At 33.4% G+C, this 14330-nt stretch overlaps 1 long non-coding RNA gene across 4 annotated transcripts; it reads right to left on the bottom strand.

The window, feature by feature from the left end:
- Window positions 1-1894: 1894 nt before the first annotated feature.
- On the bottom strand, window positions 1895-14170 carry LOC107425693 (uncharacterized). Of its 4 annotated transcripts, XR_007242446.2 has the most exons (5): window positions 13777-14170; window positions 13614-13670; window positions 11649-11909; window positions 11323-11379; window positions 7682-10299 (listed from the first exon to the last, which is right to left on the bottom strand). It is a non-coding gene; the product is annotated as an uncharacterized LOC107425693 (long non-coding RNA). The 4 variants fall into 4 exon arrangements; XR_009639639.1 differs by lacking the exons at window positions 7682-10299; window positions 11323-11379 and adding an exon at window positions 1895-2172; XR_001582144.4 differs by lacking the exon at window positions 11323-11379 and having other exon boundaries at window positions 7682-7923.
- Window positions 14171-14330: the final 160 nt, after the last annotated feature.

The following is a 14330-nucleotide window of genomic DNA, read 5'->3' on the forward strand; positions in this document are numbered from 1 at the left end:
TCCTAGCCTTTTAATATTCAGTCTACTACTGGTTATGTTTTGCAAACATATATTGAAAATTTATCGAGCATATCCATGTGCAAAATACTTCAAAATCTTAGATGAATCTAAATTTACATTCCGTGTTAATTTCTGAAACTCAAGTATTCACCCAAAAAAAAAAAAAAAAAAAGAATCAACATCTTGTTGAGAAAATTAAAAAACCAAGTGCTAATTGGTTAACATTCATGTTTTTGATTTTTGGTTTGCAATTCTTTCAATGGCTTTACTTTAATTATGTATACCGAACTTTGATTGAAACAAGTATCCAAGAATTATCACATTTGGTTATTGTTATCTAGGCATCTGTTCAAAGGCACAGTTGTTATAATTAGCTTGTGTTTTAAGAGGTAATAAAGTTTTGTTTGACATACCCTTTACTTCTCTTTCCACTTCTAGTTCATCCCTAGGTTTAAATCATTTTCAAAAAATTATTTAAATACTTTCACAAATAGTTTTTACATGTTAAAAATAAAAAATAATTTCTGCAAAACTATGTCAAACAGGATCTTAAACTTTTTCGTAAACTATAAATTAAAAAAATCAAGCTTCAAAATTAAAATGAAAATATGCGAACACAATTGAAAATCATTTCAAACGGTTTATAGAATGAGACTCATTTTGATTGAAAAAAAAAAAAAATTGTTTGATCACTTAGACAAAAGCAAAAACAAAAACCAAAAACATAATGGTTAGCAAACAAGAGGAAAATAGTTTTATTTAATTGTAAATGTTGGACATGAGCAAGAAACAGCTAGGGCCTCTGGCTCCCTTTCTAAGCAAAGGGTAGTGAGAGCCCTGTTTCTTTTTTTCACTTATCACTTATTTTTACTTATTTTAAGATATAAGATATTTTATTTTTGTTTTTTTTTTTCCACTTAACACTTAATGTAAGACATTTTTATCTTATTCTAAAAAGTGAAAATTTTTCACTTATGTCTTAAATAAAAAAAACTCTTATTCAAATTTGTTTCCCAAAATTACCCTCATCAAAATCCTAAATATTATTCTCTGGTTATAATATTTATAAATATCCAAAATGTTTTATTAATTATAGGGAATTCAGTCTTTTCCATATTAACACTACCTATGTCTCTAAAAGAAAAAATAAACCAAATGTCTAATGATTTAAGGCAAAAGTCTATTTAGATCTAAGGCACACTTATGTCTATTAAGACATAAGTGAAAAAAACCAAACAGGGCCAACAGTCTCAAACTTTATAGTATTAGCAACTAAATAAAGGAGAAACAATGAGAGAGAAAATTGCAATTCACATGTCAAATCACATGTTCAAAGCCAAAATATGAGAATTAGGTTGCTATCCAAATAATACGAAAAAAATGCTACGGTAGGGAAGTCGCCCGCTAAAAAAAGAGGCACAACCATACATAGCCGTTAAATTGTGCAAATTATGCAGATATGATAGCCATAACTAACTGGCCCATCATGTGATAGGCAACTTCACCCACAGTAGCTAGCATGCCAAATAATATATATTTATATATATATATATATATAAAGAAATGTAGATTAACAATAATAAAAATAAAATAATGATAGATGATAATGGTGATGGAAATGGAAATTAAGATTTTCCTTTATTTTGAACAAAATATTTACAAACACCAGTAATGTATTATGTAAGAACACTTAACCACTCGTTTCACAAACCATCTATTTATGTAACTTTTCACATGCAGTACTTAAAAATATTGTTTAGGAACAGTTCCTAGTATGACTTCTTATTACAAAGTGCACTTAAACGCTTTACTTCAAACATCAGAGAGGCACTGCTGCTTAAGAATGTTGAAGAGGAGATCCGATAATTATCGAAAACAAAAAGTTTCAGAAGAATAGAAGTAATGCCTTTCTATCAGATTTCAGGAATAATGCATCTGAACGTCAATGGTAGTAAACACAATTACGAAAACTGAAAGAGATAGATTTTGCCTTAAAATTTATTGTTCCACATTTTTGTCTAGTCTATATAAAAAGTAACAGGTCTCTGCAATGTTTCAATGTACCTTCTCAACCCATTTGTTTAACTTGTGCCCGAGGAAGAAGCATCAGGCTGCTTGTCAGGCATTGCAACTTGGAATCCTGGCAGCTGAGGGTATGCCTCAGAACTAATTCTGCACAAAATATGAACAAGGGCACTTTAGACTAGTATATTTCAGAATTTGACAAAGAACAGGTTGGCATGTCAGTGTCTATAAATCTGAAAATTCTACATCAAAGAAACAAAAAGAAAAAGAATTATGAATGTGAACATGTTATAAAAAACTCTTTACCTGTTTCATATTTGACTATTAAAAAAAAAAAAAAAAACATTTATTTACGAGGTTACTATGATAATTTTGTCGTAAGACCTTTTAACTTTGACCTTTCGACTTGAGATTATGGTCTATTTTTCTATAATTGTCTTATCCTTTATCCTCGTATCCTCTTATCATATTTATCAAGGGTTTATGTAATTTTATGTCAGTCCCATATCTATGAATATGTAACTCTGATTAAGGGGTTTTTCCTTCCATCTTTCCCTCTCTTTGATCTGAAAAAAAAAAATACTAATTCCTCAGTAACAACTCATCCCAAACCCTTGCCTTAAGACTGTGATTTACCGGCATCCGCAGATCGCCGAATTCCCCTAATCCCTTTTGTGTCCCACTTGGAGGTACTGGTTTATATAATACCTACAAGGATCAAATTTTTTGAGTGATCCAAACAGGTGTTCCATGCTGATCCTGAATCTGTGAAGTATGTCACTAAGTATCGACATTCTGATGGTAAAATGGTGCTCAGGGTCTCACGACATTAAGACTGTAAAGTATAGAACAGACTAAACACATGAAGTATGGAAAGACTCAAAAATAAACTCTTCAGTTTGATGCTCAAGTTCTGAAATGGGTATATCAGAAGTTACCAGAAAACTGTTAATGGAGCTTGAAGAATTCTATATTTTCTGGTATATTTTGTAGTGAAGATGATGATAGCTTGAGAGAAAAGTTAGAGTAGAGAAAAAAGTGAGCTCAGCTTGTGTATTTCATATTTTCTCACTGTAACAGTAAAAACAAAAATATTTTTGCTTACATCATAAATGCAATGATTACAAATTTGTTATAAGGTATAAATCTATAATTTCTCTCTCTCACTTTCACGCACTCACACATTCATTCTTTTAGTTAGTTCTATGACACATGGCATATGAGCCACTGTGAAATACACCTATACAGCCTCATTTATCCACATCTTCATTGACCTCCACGTCAACACAGTAGGTTATATTCCAACACTTCCCTGTAACCTTTGTGTAGAAACAACTCCAAGCTTTTCCCTCAAGTAATTGAATCTATCTCTTGGTAAAGACTTGGTAAATATACCTGTAATTTTTTCTTTAGAAGCACAATACGTCAAGTCTACAATTCCATCTTGCAAAGCTTCTTTGATGAAGTGGTACCTCCTGTCAATGTGCTTGGTTTTCTGGTGAAAAATTGGATTCCTAGTGATGACAATTGCTGAGGTATTATCACATTGCAGAGATGTAGCTTCTATTTGCATTTCACCAAAATCTTTCAACACAAATCGAAGCCAAATTGCCTGTGCAGTTGCTTCTGAGGCACTTATGTATTTTGCCTCAGCTGTAGAAAGTGCTACACTGTTTTGTTTAACCAAAGCCCATGAAAACACTCCACTTCCAAAACTAAAAGCATATCTAGATGTGCTTTTCATATCATCCACAGATCCACTCCAATCACTGTCACAACATCCCACTAATATAATTTGTATTCCCTTGACATATCCTATTCCATAGTCTAAGGTACCTTTGACATACCTTAGTACTCTTTTTGCTATACTAAGATGCTTCTTTATGGGACAATGCATGAATCTTGCTAGAAGACTTGCAGCAAACATGATATCTGTTCTTGTAGCTGTAAGGTATAGAAGACTTCCCACAATTTTCCGATACACCTCTTCATCTGCAGCTCCATTCCATCTTCTTTGCTGAGTTTCTCATTTGCAACTAATGGTGTGAGAACTAGATTGCAATTTGTTAAGCCAAACTTGTTTAGCAATGTGGAAGCATATTTCTTCTAGTGCACGAAAATGCTGGAACCTGTTTGTATTACTCCCATACCCAGAAAATGATGTAGCAATCCTAAATCTGTCATTTCATACATTTTCATCATATTTTCCTTAAACCAATGCAACATTTCATCATCATTTCCTACATACATTATGTCATCAACATATATAGCAATCAACATTCCTTTTTCTCCCCTGATTTTTGTATAAAGAGTGGCTCACTTTGACTCTTTTGAAAACCATTCTCACTGAAATATGCATCAATCTCACTATACCAGGCTCGAGGAGCCTGTTTCAACCCATATAATGCCTTGTGCAGTTTATATACTTTATCCTCATGCCCCTCAATGACAAAATCATCTGGTTGTTCTACATAAACCTCCTCTTGCAGCACATCATTTAAAAAGGCTGATTTAACATCAAGCTGGTACAATTTCCAGCTTTTGTGAGCTGCTAAAGCAATTAAAGTCTTGATGGTATTGAGTTTGGCAATAGGAGCAAAAGTCTCATTAAAATCCACTTCTGGTTTCTGTGCATATCCTTTAGCCACTAACCTTGCTTTATTCTTTTAAATTGAGCCATCTAGATAGGGTTTAGTCTTGTATACCTATTTGACAAATTACAGGCTTATCTGTTGATCTAGTCACTAACTCCTAAGTTTTGTTTTTGTCAATTATTTTCAACTCATCTATCATTGCATTGATCCAGGACTGATCTTGTGTTGCCTCATTGTAGTCTTTAGGTTCAATAATGCAATTATTGCATTTTGCTAAAATATCAAACAAACTTCTCCATTTCATTGGTGTGTGGTCAAATTTAGCTTGCATTTCACTAGCTTCAGGGTGTGTAGAATCCATATTTATGCTTCTATGTGTATATCCTTACTACTGCTTGTAGCTTCTTTTGAATTAAACACCCCGTGTGCTGATCTTTCTAGTGTTTGATAAGCATCTTCGAATACTGAATTCACCTCTTCTGAAGCTTTACAAACATCCCTGGCTACTGAAATTAACCTTCCACCATCATTTCTCTCATCTTTCTTCCAATCCCATGAGCTTTTTTCATCAAATACAACATCCCTTGATAAAATCAACCTTTTAGCTATCGGATCAAATACCCTATATCCTTTCTCACAGGTTCCATAGCCAACAAAGATTCCTTTTGCATTTTTGGGATCCAATTTTTGCCTTGTCTCAGTTGGTACATGAACATAATAAAGAGATCCAAAATTTTCAAATGTGCTACACCAGATTTTTTCTACTATAAGCTTCAAAAGGAGTAACATTATTCAAAGCTTTAGTGGGGCATCTATTTAACAAATACACAGCTTTATGAATAGCTTTTCCCCACAAATAATAGGGCATTTGTTTATCATGTAGCATGGCCTTGGCCATTTCAACCACCCCATTCTGTTGAGGAGGGTAGGCCACTATCAGTTGCCTTTGGATTCCCTCAAATTCACAGAATTTTATAAACTCTACAGATAGAAATTCTCCTCCTCTATCACTCCTTAAGCACTTAATCTTAAAACTACTTTACAGCTCTACCATTACTTTGAATTTCTTAAAACAAATGAAGGCTTCAGATTTGTTTCTTAGAAAGTATACCCAAATCATACGTGTACAATCATCTACAAATAATATAAAATACCTATTTCCAGTAAGTGTCTCTGTTTGCATTGGACCACACAAATCAGTATGAATTAGTTGTAGTGGCTGATTTGCTCTCCATGCACCATTCTTTCAAAAAACTTCTCTATGTTGTTTTCCAAATTGGCATCCTTCACAAACCTTTATCATTTCTCCAAGTTTTGGTAACCCAAGACCATATCCTTCCTCTTGAGTTCAAGTAATGCATTCAAATGGAGATGTCCCATTCTTTTATGCTAAGTTTCTACACTGAATTCAGCTTGAACTCTTAATGCAATTTGCTCACTCGATGTCATAGTCAATGGCTAGCATCTATTTGTCTTTGCCTTCACTTTCACAATCAGATTTTCTAGTGTTGGTCCATCATAAACATAATACATTCCTCCACCAAACATTAGATAATAACCATGCTCATCCATTTAACCAACACTCAATAGATTTTCTTTCAAACCAGGTAGATACAATACTTCTTTGATATGTTTCTTTCCCTTGTCAGTGTCAATCACGAGTGTACTTTTCCCAGCTATATTCTTTAGTGTTCCATTAGGAATTTAGGCTCTTCCAAACAAATTTCTCTTAACATCAACCAATAAATTGATATTCCCTGTCATGTGGTTGCTGCAGCCACTGTCTATATATCATTCACTGCTTTTGCTAGAGCTATCAGTTTGACTAGCAACATAGAACATATTACCTGACAGTTCCATCTGATTTGTACAATTTACCTTCTACACATTCCTTCCATTTGTACATTCTCTTGCCCAATGTTCAAACCTCATAATTATAGCATTTTGGCTTTCCTTTAAACCTATATTCTCCAAAATGGTATTTACCACTGGTTTTACATTGTGGTTTTGAATCGCCTTGACTGCCTCCAACTTGCTATTTATTTCCACCGTGAACAGTGTTTGCAGCATGTGTGTTTGTCATTTGAGCTCCATGAAACCTTTACTGAAATCTCTGCTTAGGTTCCCATTTCTTCTCTTTTGAAGACCATGACCTCTGAAACTTAGCAATATTAGCTTGTGTTATTCCCTTGTTTTGTATTTTGGAGTTCACAAATAATGTAGAAAATGCTTTCTCTGTGGAGTTAGTAACTTGCAAGTCAAGTCTCTGCTCTTGACTTTTCAAAATTGCAATTACTTTTTGAAATTCCACTGATGCTATGTCCTTAGTATTTTCTATCACCAAACAAATAGGTTCATATGCTTTTGTTAAACTGATTAATACCTTTTGGACCATTCTCTCATTAGACAGTGTCTCTTCAAATGTTTTCATATGATTTATTAGATCATTTAGCCTAGTAAGATAACCAGACAATGTTTCATCATCCTTCATCTTTGTATATTCGAATTCTCTCCTTAAACTTTGCAATTTCACAGATCTTACATGATCTCCACCATGGAATTCTTTATACGATAGCTCCCAAGCTTCTTTGAGGTCTCTGCATTTGCTATCCTCTGGAAAATCTGATCTGTTACATCTTGAATAATTCCCAAAGCTTTCACATCCTTCATGTAAAACTCCATCATTTGTTCATCATCTTCCATAGCTGAGCTTCCTGTAGCTTCTTCAATCTTCCTTTTCTGCTTTCCATCAGAAATTGGAATTCCTTTCTCCAGGAATTTCCAAATCTCAAAGGATTTGAAAATAGTTACCATTTTGATTTTCCAGAACTCATAGTTCTCACTCGAAAATATTGGAGCTATTGATGATGCAGATATGAAGCTTTAGCTAGCACTTTCTAATCAAAGCTTAGATTTACTCTAATTTTTTTTTTTTTTTTCAAATCACAGTGTTTACTCCCAACTCAGATTCAACAAGCTCTGATACCATATTAATGGAGCTTGATGAATTCTATATTTTTTGGTATATTTTGTAGTGATGATGATAGCTTGAGAGAAAAGTTAGAGGAGAGAAAACGTGAGCTCTGCTTGTATATTTCATATTTTCTCAATGTAACAATAAAAACAAAAATATTTTTGCTTACATAATAAATGCAATGATTACAAATTTGTTATAAAGCATAAATCTGTATTTTCTCTCTCTCACACTTTCACGTACTCACACATTCATTCTTCTAGTGACTTCTATGACACATGGCATATGAGCCACTGTGAAATACACATATGCATCCTCTTTTATCCACATCTGCATTGACCTCCACGCCAGCACAGCAGGTTACATTCCAACAAAAACAACAGATGGAAGCCCAGACACCCAGAAAAGAAAGAGGAAAAAAACAATAACTGTAGTAGCAACTAAGCAAATAGGCTTTTGACATATCTTATAGGATAAACTTGGAAATATATTTAGCTAACAACTATACAGTGCTTTTAAGCGGATCCATATTTTTCTTGAAGATTTAAATGATAGAAATTCCCCTTCAATATTGGGTTTTGTTTAACTTGAAAGGTATAATGATTGATACTGTTTACTGGCTTATCTTCAGTTATGGTTCATTCTCCACTCTTAAGTTAATGAATGATCAAAAGCTTTGTAGTGCAGACTGAAAAGAAAATTTTAAGGAAGTAAAATAAATAAATAAGTACCTATAGTATCTTCTCTCTACTGGTATGGCGAAGTTATGGTGTTCCTATGACTACTCTACCAGATTTTGTGTTATAATTGCTATCTCTACCCAAGAGTGCGTTGGTCACAAAAATAACTTAAAATGATTCAGGAAATCCTCCATTTTAGAAGAATCACTACCTGTGCTATAATTCCTTATACCTAAACTAATCCTGCTGCAGCCCTGCAACAAAAGCACCATGTTTCTACAAGTTTCAGTGGCTTACTAACCAGCAGCATCCTCTCTGTTCCCTCATAAATTTATCCTAACGTCCTATACTGTTCTGATATCTACTTCCGTGTTATCTTCCCTGCAGAAAGCTAGCTGGTTTCAACAATTGTCAACTGCAGTAGCTTATCCTAGCTTATCTGTTTCTTGCAACTGTTCAACTTTCCTGCACACCTGAAAATTAATATATTCCTCTATTTGTTGCTTCTCATACAGCCATAAGCCACCAAACTCAATCATTTAATTTTGTGGCTGTTTAAGTTTCTCCTTGTCATTTTGATGGTCAAGAATTATGTCATGTACTGCTGCCTACCAAAAGAAGAATATGCAACTGTTCAGTACTACCGTCTGCTAACTGCCTGCTACTTTTAACCATGCATTCTGATGTGTGCTGTCCCCTGTTTACTCCTACCATCATCATGTTAATCATATTTTCCTCTAAAACCACCAGCTGTTAATCTTCTACTGTCAGTTTATCAAGATTTTATGTTCTATTAGTATGTTTGTGAACTCCTACAACCTTAGATTGAAGAATGTGGTGGTCTTTGTTTTCGAATTTTTCTGCTACTGCAGGAGAGTCTGGAGCATGGTTATGTCATTCAGCGTTGATAGCTTAACGATTTTATTGAATCAAATCAGATTATTCAGTCTTTTGTTCTCAAACAAAGATCAGGTATGGTCATTCTTATAGTTTACTGACATGAGAAACAATTAAATAACTCCACATGTCAAGTCAGAAGATCAAATTGAAGACATCCAATACAACCATGAGGATGTGGAATTTTCAACTTCTTATCTTTCAAGAAAGGTCTACAACATATATTGGCCACAGTGCCCCGACACCCCAGCTTGCAGGGAAGAGGATAAAAGGGTTTAGTTATAGCTATGTTTAAAATGATAGAAGCTATATTTAAATTTTCATCAATCCTATACATATGTGAAACTCCTAAATCAAGATGTAGTCTATTTATTCCATCTTTCCCTCCTTTATTTTATAACACTCCAACATTGTAATAAAGCACTTTGCCTAGTAAACTTAAGCCTTTCTGCCATGTTCTAACAAACTTCTGAAGTTCTCTTAAAACCCAAAACAATTTGCCTCTACTCCTAAACAACCACAAACACACTGCTACACTCTGCCTTGACCCTAAATACCTCGCCTTAATCCCAAGACAAATTAATTGGGAAGCAATATGCAGAGTTCTTCCATATCTTGAACTAGAAGGGACTCTAGGTTTGAGAGTAGTCCTAAATAGGGAATTCAAGTTAATTAAGTATTGAAGGCTATTGTCAATGCTGACTGGCCAGGTTTTACTAGAAACAATCTACTACTGGGTCTTCTACCTTCATATGTAATGTGGAAACTTAATTACTTAAAACCTAGAAAGGCCTACAGGAACATCAGGCAATGGCTAACACAGCATGTGAACTTCTGTGGATAAAAAAATCTTCGACAAGCTAATAGCAACTAGGACTTTGTCTTGATAAATCTTTGCTTAGGTATTGGTTTAGTAATTAAGTTGTGATACATATTGCTTGTATAAATTTTTTCCTTCTGCGGACATCCACAAGTAATAACTTGCTTATGTCCACATCAGGCAACACGTTGCCCGAAGAAAAGCATCAGACAACATGTTACATGATGTGTATCTGCAAGTTTCCAAACCAGAAAAATTCATCCCCGGTTGCATATCTTCCAGCACAGTCTTTGAGCAGCTTTTCAAGTGCTGAAACAAATGAAAAATAGTATCAAATTAATCTGCATATACAGTAGATTTTCCACACAAAGCCAAACTTAGTTCTGAGGGTTTATGTTGTGATGCTGTACACATCCACTAAAAAACATAACCTAGTTTCCTCAAGTTCAGATGCAAAATAGGGAAATACTAAACCATAAACATTTGAGCTGTCAAAGTTCCCAGTTGCCAAACTGCTAAACAGCTAGAAAATCCAACAAGTACATTAACCTTCCAATTCTTTCCAACTATGGGTGATTATGAATAAGTTGTTTTCATGTCAAGGGTGTCATTTGGAGATTTACAAGGTTCTGAATTCTGATACTGTCCATACTATACTTTTAGAGTGATGTAACTAAAGAAACTCAAGAAAAAAAGGAAAACCTAGAAACCCAATAAAGCAGAAAATATGGCTTCATTTATAGAGTCCTTATAATTGATTAGTCCATACCTCTTCTTTCTTCTTTCTTACTTGGTATCTCATGTTTCTCAAGTCAGTTCCATGACCTAATTTTTGCATATCCTAGAGTTAGTGTGTGATGTATAGAAAGAGTGAAGAGTCCCTTGATTGCCTCTTTTCTATATACTGACATGGCTGCTAAGTTATAGACCCAGTTGAGAAATAAAGCTGAAACTTAATAGGTATTTATTTTATTCATCTTAGCAGGAAAGAATTAATTCAGTACCATTGTTTTAATTTTGAGGTGGTTTTAGAGGATTTCTCATTTCTCTTATATGGTGTTTTTATAATAATAATAATAATAGAACTTCCAATAGAAGAAAAATACAGATGTACCATGTGAAAAACAGAAAAAAAATTACAGAAACAAAGGCCAAGATAATTCAAACACAAACACAGAAAAACAACCATGACTCTGACACCAGTTAAGCAATTGTTTTGCACTCTTAACATCTTAGAAGATTTCATAAATCCACAATGTTCTCTTAAGGATAAGCTCTTATGAAGTGGCCATATCAATGCATACAAACTTGAAATATCACATACTAAAATACCTTTAAAAGTCCTCTTCTTTAAACCCATTCAGCCACCGCTAATTAATCAAAAGGTACCTAAAATTATATTTATAGGTATAAACCAAGTTATTCAGGACCTTGAGATCTCAGGTTTCTTTTCTGAGGCCAACTGATAACGATGAAAGCAGGATTAGGTATAAATATCCAATTTCATAGGCTGCATGTCATAGCAATTTTTCCAAAGTGCACAGACATGATAAAGTTGATCAAATATAATAACAAACACAAGATAGCCTGTTCTACCTGCTTTAAAATTCCAATTCAATTAGTTTATCAACCCAATAGTGGCCTAGTAAAATACTTACAAGCAATGCCCTTTCCGATATGATATTGAACCCCAAGAAGTTTCTCATCCGACTAATTTTTTCTTCAATGTACTTCTGTAAACCAGAAACAACACTACAACATATGTATCAGTATACAGTAGAACAATGCCCTCCAAACATCTATATAACTTCAACTATCAAGCATGTGTGATGGTGTAATAGCAATAAGCCAATCAAGGTATTGACCAGTACTGCTAGATTTTGAAGAGGTTGTATACTTGAGGAAACAATATTTGCAGCCTGCATATAAGGTTATAAAGGAACAACTATTAGTGTTAATATCTGAAGCATAATTATAGCACATGGAATACAATAATGGTACAGCTAATAAACATAGTGTAGCACATATATAAGCATATATAAGTAAAGTCATGTAAAATAGTATTATCCCTGGATTAGATCGAGAATAACAAATCCTCAAAGATGGACAATAAAACTACATCTAGTACATGATTTTCCTAAACATATCAACTGCCATTAATAAAAGGGAAACCCCATTAGTTGATGACCATTATAAATGCACATTACTTAAGCAATGATGCAAGGGAATAAAATAAAAAAAGAAAAATAAAATAAAAGAGAAAAGAGGGGAAAATAATAAAACATAAGTAAAGAACCCAGATTCCAAATGAATGAAAAACATGACTTGTATTGAGACAATCATAGTAGAGATGCCACATACGTCATGTATTTTACAGTCTGTCTGGTAGTTTTCTTAAGCCTCTAGAAATTATTAATGCAGTTCTGACGAAGTTATATGCATCCTATCCATGGAAGATTGTATAGGAACAGAACAAATTTCAACTCTGGCACCAACCCAACAATACCAATTTTCAATCATTTGGTTTATTGTTTTACATACAAATTCTAGCTTTTTAATGGTAAATTCAAAGTAGCAATGGTTTCTCCACATGATATACAAAGTTTGAAAAATAGCTATGACAGTTAAAAGTTTAAACTATGTGTTGTCTTTCTTCCTCATCAATGTCATAATAGTCATTTACTTATCTAAAACGTACTCACTAATATTTTAATCTATTTTTTGTGCATGCTTTTATATTTTTACTTATTTAAAAATGATCTTGGGAGCTTTGGCATTAATACACAGCATAATTTTTGTACATCTTTTAAGTTATTGACTTTCAATAATGAAGTATAGCTCTTTAAATGAGTTATTAATAAATGCAGAGACCAGAGTCAAATTAAGATAACAGACAGGATCTTTCAGGTGAAGCTAGGAATTTTATGATAAACCATAATAAAATGACAAGATGAGTAACACTGAGTCAACATGAGGTCCAAAAATTCCTCATCTTCATTACAAGTGCTTTTGTAATCAAATGAACCTAAATTCCAGAATATATATATATATACATATATATATATATGTGCACGGATGACATAACTTGGCCTTACCCAAAGCCTCAAACTAATTCATAGAGAAACAGCAATACAGGTGCATTCAATAGCATAAGATAAAGTAAATTCATTTCCTTAATTCAAATAAACAACGAATACATGTTCTAGGTTAGAAAATGATATGTTGATGATGATATTAGATAAAATCTCAATCTTACTATGTCCCCATCCACCAGTACCAATACATAACCAACTGGATTCATCTTTCTAAATTCTTCCAAATAATCCAAACCCAACCTTGCACTAACACCCCAGGGGTGTTTTGCATTTACACCCCTGTCTTTACAAAACTTGCAGAAATATACCCTTAAAATTCCTTTTTTTTTTTTCTTCCTTTTTTTTTGGTACAATTTCACCCATTCTGCATACAGCTTTGTTTTGTTTGAAATTTTCACATTTAAAGTGTCACATTTTCTACATATATAGAATAAAAAATTGGATTCAGCTTCATAACTCTGCCAAATAATTCAATGGATAAAAAAAAAAAAAAAAGGGATTTAGAGAGAGAGAGAGAGAGAGAGAAACCTGGACTGAATTGTTCTCCTTTTACTATGATGATTGCTATATAGTCATACTCGATTCCTACAAATGCAAATAGATACATTTAATAACAAATACACAAAATACGAAATTAATCAGAAAAAAAAAGAAAAAGGGCAATGGAAAATGAGAGAAATATCATAATTACCTTATGAGATTGAGGGCGATTCGAACTCAAAAATAGCATGAGCTCCTCCTTCAGTAGGAATAGAGCTTCAATGGACGATTTGACTGTGATTTCCTTATTATACCAATACTATTAATACCATTGCAAATATTTAACTTATAATTCCCAAAAACATAAGCCTAAAATTTACTATAAAACAAGGAAAAAAAAAAAAAAAAAAACCTCATTCATACCCAAAAAACCCTTTTAATTGAACCCAAACCCTTATATAAACATCGTAAGCAAATTCAGAATAATTAACTTATGGGTAATAACTAGTGATTATGGTGGACTAAAAATGCAGTTAGAAGCTTCTTTAGCAAGCTTTATACATTGTCCTAAGGCATCTCACATTGTATCCAAACGCAATGTAAATTTCCTCTGTTAAATATGATGATGGAGAACAGGAGAAAGGCGTAACCATACTAGAGAGGTGGAAGGATGGAGATGGTGCTGCCGGCGGTTTGGTTAACAGGTTAGGGTAAATTCTTTTACACATCCCAAAACAACAAAAAGAAAAAGGTTAAAAAATAAAT

This window comes from Ziziphus jujuba, chromosome 7 (assembly GCF_031755915.1).
Source record: "Ziziphus jujuba cultivar Dongzao chromosome 7, ASM3175591v1".
Taxonomy (NCBI): Eukaryota; Viridiplantae; Streptophyta; class Magnoliopsida; order Rosales; family Rhamnaceae; genus Ziziphus; species Ziziphus jujuba.